Source organism: Oryctolagus cuniculus, chromosome 16, assembly GCF_051225735.1.
Source record: "Oryctolagus cuniculus isolate XC-2025 breed Fujian yellow rabbit chromosome 16, ASM5122573v1, whole genome shotgun sequence".
NCBI classification, from domain to species: domain Eukaryota; kingdom Metazoa; phylum Chordata; class Mammalia; order Lagomorpha; family Leporidae; genus Oryctolagus; species Oryctolagus cuniculus.
Genome location: NC_142882.1, coordinates 39,305,367 through 39,317,833, shown reverse-complemented (window position 1 = coordinate 39,317,833; position 12,467 = coordinate 39,305,367). Strand labels below are relative to the sequence as shown.

General features: G+C 46.0%; 1 long non-coding RNA gene across 2 annotated transcripts in view; it reads left to right on the top strand.

Annotated features, from left to right (window-relative positions):
* Positions 1-12,467, top strand: part of LOC138845845 (uncharacterized) — a 69,598-nt gene extending 57,131 nt beyond the window's left edge. Inside the window, exons 2-3 of one of the 2 annotated variants that reach the window (XR_016223043.1) lie at positions 10,971-11,173; positions 12,160-12,467. This is a non-coding gene — a long non-coding RNA (uncharacterized LOC138845845). The remainder of the gene's footprint in view (positions 1-10,970; positions 11,174-12,159) is intronic. The other variant, XR_016223042.1, reaches the window with a different exon arrangement.

The window sequence follows — 12,467 nt, the reverse complement described above, 5'->3', positions numbered from 1 at the left end:
ATTCCTCATTAAGATTTATTTTTAATTCTATACAGAAAATCAACTTAGTATACTAAGTGAAGACCCAAAATCAATTTTTAAAAGGAGTTTGATTTTTAATATTCTGCACCATGACTTTCAGCTCAGAGCTTCCAACTTTTCTACAGCTGTGCTGCCGTGGAGGAATCAGGATTCCTTTAACCAGTCCCCTATTGATGGACACATGAGTTTGTTTTTTCTGGCCTTTTGGTATTAGGGTATTTTTTGAAAGAATTGTGTTGTTTGACTTCAAAGTTAGGTTGTCTGTCGACTTGAATTTGGGCTGCATCAATGATAAGCTGCATGACCTTGACCTTGTGCAAGTTATTTAAGCTCTGTTTCCTCTTCTGTGTAATAGGTCTGAAATTAGCAGTGGCAACAACTTGAGATGGTTATGAGGATTCAGTGTTATGTAAAGGACTTAGAATAGTCCCTGACCCCACGTTAAGTGAGATGGAAGTATTAGCCACCATAATTTAAAATTTATTTTTATTGGCCGGCGCCGCGGCTCACTAGGCTAATCCTCCGCCTAGCGGCGCCGGCACACCGGGTTCTAGTCCCGGTTGGGGCGCCGGATTCTGTCCCGGCTGCCCCTCTTCCAGGCCAGCTCTCTGCTGTGGCCCGGGAGTGCAGTGGAGGATGGCCCAAGTGCTTGGGCCCTGCACCCCATGGGAGACCAGGAAAAGCACCTGGCTCCTGGCTCCTGCCATCAGATCAGCGCGGTGCGCCGGCCGCAGCACGCTGGCCGCGGCGGCCATTGGAGGGTGAACCAACGGCAAAGGAAGACCTTTCTCTATATCTCTCTCTCTCACTGTCCACTCTGCCTGTCAAAAAAAAAAATTTGTTTTTATTTACTTGAAAGCCAGAGAGTCAGCGGTAGGAGTCGTCCATCTGCTGTGTGCACTCCCCAAATGCCTGCCAGGGCTGGGCCAGGCTGAAGCCAGGAACCTGTCATCTGGGTCTCCCACATGAGTGGCAGGGATCCAACTACTTGAGCTCCAACACTGGCTCACAGGATATGTGTTAGTAGGAAACTGGAATCAAGGTCAGAGCCAGACTCAACCGCAGGTGCAGCCTGCCAAAGGGAAGCTTAACCACTTGGCAAAACAGCCACCTCGGCTGTTAAAATTATTACCATGTGCCAAAGTAAAGAAATTTTACTACCTTTATCAATTTCTGCTTTAATAATTTAATAACTCAGAATCAGTGAGCAGGAGTTCGAAAGAGAGATGGTGTTTCTTAAAGATAAGAAGTGAGGTCCAGGGTGGGGCCGGCCCTGTGGTGCAGTGGGTTGAGCTGCTGCCTGCAACACCAGCATCCCAAATGAGTCCTGGCTGCTCCACTTTCGGTCCAGCTCCCTACGAACACACCTGGAAAAGCAGCAGAAGATGGCCCAAGTGCTTGGTCCCCTGCCACCCACCTGGGAGACCTGGAAGAAGCTCCTGGCTCCTGGCCCAGCCTGGAAGAAGCTCTTTGGCCTGGCCCAGCCCTGGCTGTTGCTGCCATTTGGGAGTGAACCAGTGGATGGAATGATCCTGTCTTTCTCTTTCTCTCTCTCTCTTTTATAAATAAAAAGAAGTGAGGTGCAATGGTGAGGCAGTAACCAACCCTCTTACCATTCCTTGCTTTTTAGTGTGGAGCTCCCTAGAAGTGCAGCTTGGGGGCCAGCGCCTGTGGCTCTGGCATCCCATGAGAGCCAGTTCGAGTCCTGGCTGCTCCACTTCAATCCAGCGCCCTGTTAATGTTCCTGGGAAAGCAGTGGAAGATGACCCAAGTGCTTGGGCTCCTATACCTGTGTGGGAGACTTGGAGGAAGCTCCTGGCTCCTGGCTTCAGATCAGCCCAGCTCTGGCTGTTTTGGCCATTTGGGAAATGTACCAGCAGATAGAAGACCTTTTACACTCTAACTCCTTCTCTCTGCCCGTAATTGTACCTCTCAAATAAAAAAAAAAAATAGAAATGCAGTTGCCAGGCACCAAGACTGGATGTCAATCTGGTGATTTGCACTGGGGTCTGCATTTTAATAATCTCACTGCAAGGGGACCCAAAGAACATTTTGAGAAAGTACTGTCCATTGGGTGGGTGATGCTCCAATTCTAAGTCTAGTGCCTTAGGGGAATTGATCAGGTTCAAGTTCCCCTAAAGTAAGCCATGGTTTAGCTGTTATCAACATTGTACTCCAGGCCAGGGCGGAACATGTGACTAAGGTAACAGAATGTTGAAGTTGACTTTATTGAGGCATTACGACTTCTTTCCTGCCTCTGCACCTGCTGCCTCTTGTGCCTTCCGCATTCATCTCGTAGGTGCTTAGAGTCAGGGGTGTGACTTGCAGCGTGTCCCCTTTGTCCGGGACACTGTTTCTTAACACAATTCTGTTCATGTGTTGATGCTGTCCAGAGCTACTAAAGAAGAGGAAGTCGGAACTCTTGCTTCTTGTTGCCCACCATCCCCAGGTGAGGATGGGCAACATAGAAAAGGAATGTAAGTTTTGGAGTCCAAGCCCAGTTCCTTCATTGCTACACTGAACCAGGAAATGCTGGAAAAGTTACAAAACGTCTCTGAAACCTCTTTTGTAACATGGAGGTGCTATCAGTTCATGCCTGCAGCTACTCCAGGGACTAGCAATAGTGTTCACACAAAGGATGCCAGGCAGCTGGCACTCACACAACAGTAGACACTGTTGGATGAATGCTTGCTTTTCTGAAAAGGGGATTCTCCCCTGGTTCTCTGACGCCCCCTGCTGAGCAGTCCTGAAACTGGATGAAGCACTAGTCTGCACCATTGGCTTGAAACTGAGGATCCTGGGACACCCAGAGGCAGTGTATGAGGAAGAATCTGCAATGAAGGCCAGAGCCCGTCCAAGTGAAAGGAAACTCTTGGAAGGTGGAGAGCAGGGAAATCTGATAAGGGCAGAAGGTAGAGCCTGGACAACTTTTCTCACTAATAATCCATTATTATCATCATTTCTGCTGATATTTACATGTCCAGAATTTTCATACGTTAATCTTTTACTAAAAATTCTCTTAAGCACAGGAGTAAATCTAAATGCCCAAAGCACAAGGAAACAAAGGGGGGAGGGTAAATAGATTAATTGGAGGTCATCAAAATGAAATATTTCTGTTTTTTTTTTTTTTTTAATGTTTTGAGAGGTAGAGTTACAGAGGGAGAGCCAAAGAGAAAGGTGTTCCATCTGCTGGTTCACTCCCCAAATGGCCTCAACAGCTGGGGCTGGGCCAATCTGATGCCAGGAATCAGAAGCTTCTTCCAGGTCTCCCACGTGGGTACAGGGGCCCAAGCACTTGGGCCATCTTCTACCGGTTTGGCAGGCCATAGCAGAGAGCTGGATCAGAAGAGGAGCAGCCGGAACTCGAACTGGCACCTACCTGGGATGCTGGTGCCACAGGTGAAGACTTAACCCAATACACCACAGCACCTGCCCCAAGATGTTTCTGTTTGAAAGAACACTTACCAGTTAAGTGAAAACACAGTTCCCAAGGGAAAAAATTGCATATCACAAATATGATTATAGACCTGTATCTAGAATATATAAAGAACTCTTACAACTCAATAATAAAAAGACAAACAGCTCAGTTAAAAAAATGTGCAAATGATCAGAATAGACATTCCTCCGAAGAAGATACACAGTGATCCTGTGGCATGTGAAAAGATGTGAGACATCGTTAATTATTAGGGAAATAATAAAAACCATGGGTCAGGTGTTGTGAAACAGGCTAAGCTGCCTCTTGGGTCACATTCCATATCAAAGGGCTGCTTCAAGTCCCAGCTCTTCAATTCTGATCCAGCTCCCTGCTAATGTGCATCCTGGAAGGCATCCGATGATGGCTCAAGTATTCGAGCCCCTGCCACCCAGGGGAGAGACCTAGATGGAGTTCTGGGTTCCTGGCTTTGACCTGGCCCGACCCTGGCTGTTGCAGGCATTTGGGGAGTGAACCAGCACATAGAAGTCTTTAGGGCTGGCGCTGTGGCTCAACAGGCTAATCCTCCACCTTGCAGCACTGGCACACCGGGTTCTAGTCCCAGTCAGGGCGCCGGATTCTGTCCCGGTTGTCCCTCTTCCAGGCCAGCTCTCTGCTGTGGCCAGGGAGTGCAGTGGAGCATGGCCCAAGTACTTGGGCCCTACACCCCATGGGAGACCAGGAGAAGTACCTGGCTCCTGCCATCGGATCAGCGCAGTGCGCCAGCTGCAGCGCGCCAGCCGCAGCGGCCATTGGAGGGTGAACCAACGGCAAAGGAAGACCTTTCTCTCTGTCTCTCTCTCTCACTGTCCATTCTGCCTGTCAAAAAAAGCAAAAACAAAACAAAAAAACAAACAAAAAAAATTCTTTAAATGTGTGTGTTTTATGCCTGTGAATTATTCTGTCCATAAAGATAGTGAGAATGAAAGTTTAAAATATCCTATGAAGAAGGTTATGCCTGAGGGTAGCCAGGCAATGTTTGAGCTAGGGAGGGAGCCAAGATTCAAAAGCTGATTGTCAACACTAGAACCTGGGATAATGACTCCTAATTTTCCAACATTTTTTTTTTCTTTTTAAATTTATTTATTTGAAAGTCAGAGTTACACACAGAGAGAGAGAGAGGTCTTTCAACTATTAGTTCACTCCCAGGATGGCCACAATGGCCGGAGCTGCACCAATCCGAAGCTAGGAGCCAGGAGCTTCTTCTGGGTTTCCCACACGGGAGCAGGGGCCCAAGCACTTGGCCATCTTCTATAGCTTTCCCAGGCCATAGCAGAGAGCTGGGTGGAAGTACAGCAGCTGGAACTCAAACCAGCACCCATATGGGATGCAGGCACTGCAGGCGGTGGCTTTACCCGCTACACCACAGTGCTGCCCCCTTTTTTTTAAAATTTATTTTTATTTTATTTTATTTTAAGTGCTGCCCTATAAGGTATAGCCTGAGATGTGAGAGTGAAGTACAGAGGCCTGGGTCATGGACTCTGCAGCAAGGGCCTAAGGGTCAGGGCTGGCTTCTGAGAAACCTGGTTCTGACATGGATTTGGTTCCCTGGCTGCTGAGGCTTTGAGGAGACAGACTGCTCTGTAGGGCACAGGGACATGCTGAGTCCGGATGCTCTGACATTTCGTTGTGTTTGAGCATCTTGCAACATGACTGAATCAAAAACTGAGCGTGGCAGCCTGGGGATTTTGTGAGGGGTGTGATGAGGGTGCAGCACGTGGTGATTACTTGCGGAGTTTGGCAAGCTGGCATTGTTGATAGTCATGGACAATTTTACATAAATATATAGCAGTATCTGATAAACTTGCTATAAATCTCTTCAGAACCCCCTTGTTTCAGGGAGAAAATATTTCTTTAAAATATTTTTACATTTATTTATTTCAGAGGCAGACAGAGACATACAGAGAGCGATTTTCTGTCTGTTGGTTCTTTGCCCTAAATACCTGCAAATACTGCCAAGGCTGGGTCAGGCCGGAGCCAGGAGCCAGGAGCTCAGCCTGGATCTCCCACGGGGTAGAAGCGACCCATCCACTTGCTGCATCACACCGCCTCCCAGTATGCATGTAGCAGAAAGCTGGAAGCAGGAACCAGAGTGAGGCATCAAGCCCAGGTACTTTCGTGTGGTATGAGGACGCCTTAACTGCTAAGGCTTACACTGGTCCCAGTAGTTCTCTCTTAAAGGAAGAAAAGGGGCCAGTGTTGTTATGCAGAGTTTTAAACCATGGCTTTGCCATGCTGGCATCCCATCCCATACTGGGGCACCAGCTGGAGTTCGGGCTGCTCGGTGTCCCATACAGCTCCCTGCTAATGCACCTGGGAAGACAGCAGATGGCCCAAGTGCATGAGCCCCTGCTACCCACATGGGAGACCCAGATGGAGTTCCTGGCTCCTGGCTTTTCCTTGCTCGGCCTTAGCCTGTGTGGCCATTTGGGGAGTGAACCAGAGGATGGAAGATATCTCTCTCTCTCTCTCTCTCTCTCTCTCTCTCTCTCTCTTTCTCTCTCCCACACCCCCCACACCCCCTTAATTCTGCCTTTCAAATAAATAAATCCTCAAAGGAAGAAAAATCAGTTGGACTTTGGTTTTCTAGTTTCTGACCATCACCATTTTAGAAAACATAGAAACAAACCCAGGCTTAAAGTATACATCTCAGTTCAACAAATCACAAAGAATCATTGTTATTCATATCAGTTCCATTTTACCCTGTATACTGCAAGACAAATACAGATAACAAACTGTTCATTTCTACAGTAAATTTGTAGCAGTGCTGGAAATATTAATGGTCAAAAAATGTGTGAGTGTATTCTAGAAGCATAAATATAACATCTTTAGAAATGAAGATTGTGTTTGAGAGCCTATATATTTTAAATTAATTTTTTATAGCTAGGACAGAATATTTTTTTTCTCCATTGAGTTTTCTTGCTATTCTCTAATCCTACTGGGCATAAGCTGTTCTATAGACTTCATTGTACTTTGTAATAAACACACACATCGAGAACATATCAAGTAAATATTTACTGACACACAATTCTGGAATTTTTTGAAGCCAACCTTTCTGTCCTGATCACCCTTTTGGCTGTCTTCAGGAAATACAACAGAGTGTTCTGCTGTTCCACTGGGAGGCTCCCACACGAGGCCGCTACTCTTGATTCTGAGAAAAAGAAGTAATTTGATCCACACAAGAAATTAGGTAGAAGCAATCTTGTTTTCAAATATGTTTTGTTTTGAAGTGTGTCCTAAAAACCTGAGTTGTTTCTCCAAAGAAGTGTTCAACCTGGCCAGCAAAAATAATGGGACATAGCAAATCTTCTTTCTTCCTGCTAAGTGGGTTTACTTAGAGTAAGGATTAAGGAACTATCTTGAACAAAAGTCAGGATATTTAAATTAATGATATGTGTGTGACAGTTTCCCCACACTGAAATGCCTTGTCTCTTTTTTATAAATCCAAACTTGTAGAGCTCCAATTCCTCCCTTTAGAAAATATTCAAATTCTCTTGGGATATCCAAAAATAAGCAAAAAAAAAAAAAAAAGGTTTTTTTTTCTTCAATTCCACAGGATTTTACTTTTCTTCTTGTTACCATCTCCACTCTTGTAATTGCAGGGTTTGCTAAAAGTGAAAATTGATTGATTTTTCTAAAAAGAACACAGACATGGCAGTCACATGTCCCCAGGGAACTTTTGGTATACAAGGTCTAGAAGCCAGTGTGTGTTTTTCTTTTTTGCTGAACTCCTGGCAATGTCTGAGGCTTGTGGTAGGAGACTGAGGGCCATGGTTTCTAGTTTTTGAAGGGTTAATGTTAGGAGCTTAATCATATGTTTGATCATAGACCATTTAGGGTACTGACTCACCAAATGATTACATATGGATTGTAAAGGAGCAATGAAATCAAAGAAAGAAGGGGCTGGTGCTGTGGTACAGTGGGTTAAAGCCCTAGCCTGCAGTGCCAGCATCCTATATGGGCACTGGTTCAAGTCCCAGCTGTTCCTCTTCTGATCCAGCTCTCTGCTATGGCCTGGGAAAACAGCGGAAGATGGCCCAGGTCCTTGGGCCCCTGCACCCTCGTGGGAGACCTGGAAGAAGCTCCTGGCTCCTGGCTTCGGATCAGATCAGCTCTGGACGTTGCAGACATTTGGGGAATGAACCAGTGGAATGGAAGATTCTCTCTCTCTCTCTCTCTCTCTCTCTCTCGGGCTCTACCTCTTTCTGTAACTCTGTCTTTCAAATAATAAGAATAAAATAATTCTAAAAAGAAACCAAAGAAGATGTTGAAAAATCAAAGTGCTGGGCTTGACCTAATTCCCCACAAAAAAGGTGTCCCATGGCCTGGAGAGTGCTTTTGCATGTGGGCACCCATGAGTGGACAGCACAAGTAAGCAAAAGCTCCGGCTGAGGCAAAGAATTCTTGAGGTCACCAAAGCTTGGAGTGACAATTCTGGGCTTAATCACCTCTCCCACAGATGTGAATGGAGGCAGGGGGTGGGGTGGGGTAACTGAATTGAAACCCAAGGAAGGCTACTCAGTTTTTCTTGGATGTTCATTCATTGGGTGGCAGGGGAGGTGCTCCCTTTACTGGGAACTGTCAACTAAGTTTACCTGGTAGAGAGGCAGGGGCACCTGCACTGGCCACTGAGTTGCATCCAAAAGGAGCAGAGGGCAGTAAGCCTGGTGCATGGTGCTTTCTGGGGCATTAGCTTCCACTCTGAGACTATGGCCAGAGGCAAGCCCATCCCTTCCAATAATGGGGGCACTGCAGAGAGGAAAAGAAAGTGTTGGGGTTAAATAAAATCAGGAAATCATAGGGAATGGGCTTTGCCCCTTTCCACTAGAATGTCAACTGCATCAGAGCTGCAGAGGCTCCAGATGGGGTAGGAATCACAAAGGGAATAAAGGCTGATGTGTGAGAGCCACCTGGCCACTTGGTGAGGCCTCCTTAGGTGATTGCCCTTGGATAGTAAGCATTAGAGACCTTTTGTTTGGCTTTATTCATATGGGAAATCAGAAACTATCCACTTGTTCCAGTCCCAGACATACAGTATAGTTGGGTGTTGTGGAAGATAAAACTATATATTAAGATGAATTTGGGGGGGGGGGGGCAGTGCTGTGGTGTAGTGGGTAAAGCCACCACCTGCAGTGCCAGCATCCCCTCTGGGCATGTTTGAGTCCTGGCTGCTCCACTTTTGATCAAGCTCTCTGCTATGGCCTGGGAAAACAATAGAAGATGGCCCAAGTCCTTGGCCTCCTGCACCCACATGGGAGACCTAGAAGAAGCTCCTGGCTCCTGGCTTCAGATCTGTGGAGCTCCTGCCATTGTGGCCATTTGGGGATTGAACTAGTGGGTGGAAGACTGTCTTTCTCTCTCTCTCTCTGCCTCTGCTCTCTGTAACTCTGTCTTTCAGATAAATAAATCTTTTAACAAAAAAAAATGATGGCTTTTGCTAACAAGCCTTGTGACCAGAAAATTGCCTCTCTGTGTCTGTTTTGTTCTTTAAGGAATTTGTGTAAAAATAAATGAGAAAGGCCGGCACTGCAGCTCACTAGGCTAATCCTCTGCCTGCGGCACTGGTACTCCACGTTCTTGTCCCTGTTGGGGCGCCGGTTCTGTCCCAGTTGCTCCCCTTCCAGTCCAGCTCTCTGCTGTGGCCCAGGAAGGCAGTGGAGGATGGCCCAGGTGCTTGGGCCCTGCACCCACATGGGAAACCAGGAGGAAGCGCCTGGCTCCTGGCTTCAGATCGGCGCAGCGTGCCTTCCGTAGAGGCTCTTTGGGGGGTGAACCAACAGAAAAGGAAGACCTTTCTCTCTGTCTCTCTCACTAACTCTGCCTGTCAAAAAAAAAAAAAAATGAGAAAGCAATTCCAAATGACAGAGTTCCACTCAAATGCATGATCATTACAGTTGTGGTAGCTCTGTGAGCTGGACGGAGGGGATCTTTGATAACCTTCAGACTTCCCGAGCTATTTCAACAGGAATATTCATTACGAATCTTAGTATCTGATGCAAGATGGGATCTTGAATTAGAACCTGAATGGAAACACTTTGATGCCACCGCTGCTACAGCATTATTCGCTGAAGCCCCCTCCCAAAGTATAAGAGCCAGGAAGACGATGGGTAGATTGAGGAAGCAGTGGGAGCTGAGAAACTACTGATGAAGCATGTGTGTAGGGTCCTGGTGCACATTCCTTTCAGACAAGGTCAAGAACGGAGGACTCTGTCCTGCACCTCTGTATGCTAAATGGTAGTATCTAGAATAACCAGACTGGTCTTGGACTTCTAGAAATGACAGTGTATTGAAGACTAAGCCTCCCCCTGGGTGTGTCTAGCAATACTAGACAAATGAATGTTGTAGTTAAGACATTGGGTGAACTGCAAAGGCAAAGGAAAACCAAAGCAGGCAGATCCCAGACAGATGGGATGTCCCTAAAGTGTGTGTGTGCTGCAAAGTAGCTGGGAAGCCAAATGGAGCTCTGAGCTGTCTCCTAAGGAAAGGGGACCAATACAGGATCTCTAGGTCCAGCAGAGCTGGTGGGGGTGGAGGTGGAGTGCAGTGTTGGGAACATTCACAACTTCTAGCAGAAGGGGCTGTACCTCAGCAATAAGGGCAAGTTGTAAAAGTACCTGAGAAGCCGGTGCTGTGGCATAGGGGGTTAAGCCACTGCCTGCAGTGCCGGTATCCCATATGGGTGCTGGTTTGAGACCCGGCTTCTCCACTTTTGATCCAGCTCTCTGCTATGGCCTGGGAAAGTAGTGGAAGATGGCCCAGGTCCTTGGACCCCTGCACTTGCGTGGGAGACCCAGAAGTGGCTCCTGGCTCCTGGCTTCAGATTGGCGCAGCTCTGGCCATTGCAGCCATTTGGGGAGTGAACCAGTGGATGGAAGACCGACCTCCCTCCCTCCCTCTCTCCCTCCCTCCTTCCCTCTCTCTGCCTCTCCTTCTCTTTCTGCGTAACTCTTTCAAATAAATAAATAAATAAATCTTTCTAAAAAGGTATCTGAAAGACTGAAACTCTGCTTTGAAAAGTTCAAGCCCAGATTGGATTATGTTGAGTGCTGGTACTCTGACTGGCTAGCCTTGCTCCTCTGACCAAAAATGGTAAAAAAAAAAAAAAAAAAAAAAAAAAAAAAAAAAAAAAAAGAAAGAAAGAAAAAAATCTTGGGAAGAATGTGACATCACATGGAATCTGTCATTCAATTTATTTTATTATGTAAGAAAATAGAAACAAAGGAAGAAAAAGATATTAGAAATCAATCCACAACAGTTCACTTACTGGAGTTTTCAGGCATGGGGTTAAAAATGACTACAGGTGTTATTTCAGTAAAATAGTTAAGATGAGAAACTAACCTTTGTGAAAATAGTAAGATGCAAATTCAAGCACAAAAAATAGAATATTTTAAAAATCTTAATAAGACAATGATTTCCCCAAATTTCATGTTTATCTGCTAATTTAATAATATTTGTTGGGGTATGTGTTTTGGTGCAGTGGCTTGAACTGCTGCTTGGAAAATCTGCATCCCATATTGGAGTGAGGTTGGAGTCCTGGCTCTTGATGCTTCCAATCTAGCTTCCTGTTGGTGACTCCTGGGAGGCAGAAGAGAATGACTCAAGTATTTGGCCACCGCAAACCACATGGGAGACCCAGATGGGTTTCTGGCCTTGCCTAGTCCTGGCTGTTGGAGCTGCTTGGTGAGTGAATCAATGGATAGAATATTCTCTCTCTCTCTTTCAAGTATGTAAAAATATTTGATGGATCCAAGCTTTTTGTAGTTACAAGGATTAATTTATGTTTGACTCTCAAAGTCATTTTTGAGGTTAATTAACTTCATGAAAATGCTGGCTAGTATGTTCATTTTTTTTAAAAAAAGAATAAATTATGGAAAATGGTATTGTAAAGATTTTATATATCTCTAAATGTCATCATCAAATCTTTGTAACAGTGTAAAGCTGAGAGTGTGTATTTTCAGATCAGAAGCTTAAGTCAATCATTATATAATTAGTGCAAAAGCAAAAAATCTGAGAATTCTGTAGGCAAGATTACTTTAAAATCATGTAAAACCCTCTATAACTCTCATTAAGCCTTATTTTATGTCAATAAACTCATTTCTTCCAGCTAAAGGATTTATTTAACCTGTTAAATATATTTGAAAGGGGAGCCGGCGCCGTGGCTCAATAGGCTAATCCTCCACCTTGCGGCGCCGGCACACCGGGTTCTAGTCCCGGTTGGGGCGCCGGATTCTGTCCCGGTTGCCCCTCTTCCAGGCCAGCTCTCTGCTATGGCCAGGGAGTGCAGTGGAGGATGGCCCAGGTGCTTGGGCCCTGCACCCCATGGGAGACCAGGAAAAGCACCTGGCTCCTGGCTCCTGCCAGGATCAGCGCGGTGCGCCGGCTGCAGCGGCGGCCATTGGAGGGTGAACCAGCGGCAAAGGAAGACCTTTCTCTCTCTGTCTCTCTCTCTCACTGTCCACTCTGCCTGTCAAAAAAAAAAAAAAAAATATATTTGAAAGGAGTTCGTATAACTTCATAATATTTTAATTTTATTTCTTAGTTTTCAATTTTTTAAAATAAAAAAAATTAATAGTAGTGTTTGAAAGTCTCACATATTAAGTAAAAATTTCAAATGATAGAATTGAAATTCAGCAGTAGTGTTCAACAGTCTCAAATATCAAATTAAGGGGCCGGCGCTGTGGCGCAGTGGGTTAACGCCCTGGTCTGAAGCGCCGGCATTCCATATGGACGCTAGATCTGGTCGTGGCTGCTCCTCTTCCGATCCAGCTCTTTTCTGTGGCCTGGGAAAGCAGTAGAAGATGGCCCAAATCCTTGGGCCCCTGCACCCAAGTGGGAGACCTGGAAGACGCTCCTGGCTCCTGGCTTCGGATTGGCACAGCTCCGGCCATTGCGGCCAATTGGGGAGTGAACCATTGGATGGAAGATTCTCTCTCTCTCTCTCTCTCTCTCTGCCTCTCCTCTCTGTGTAGCTCTG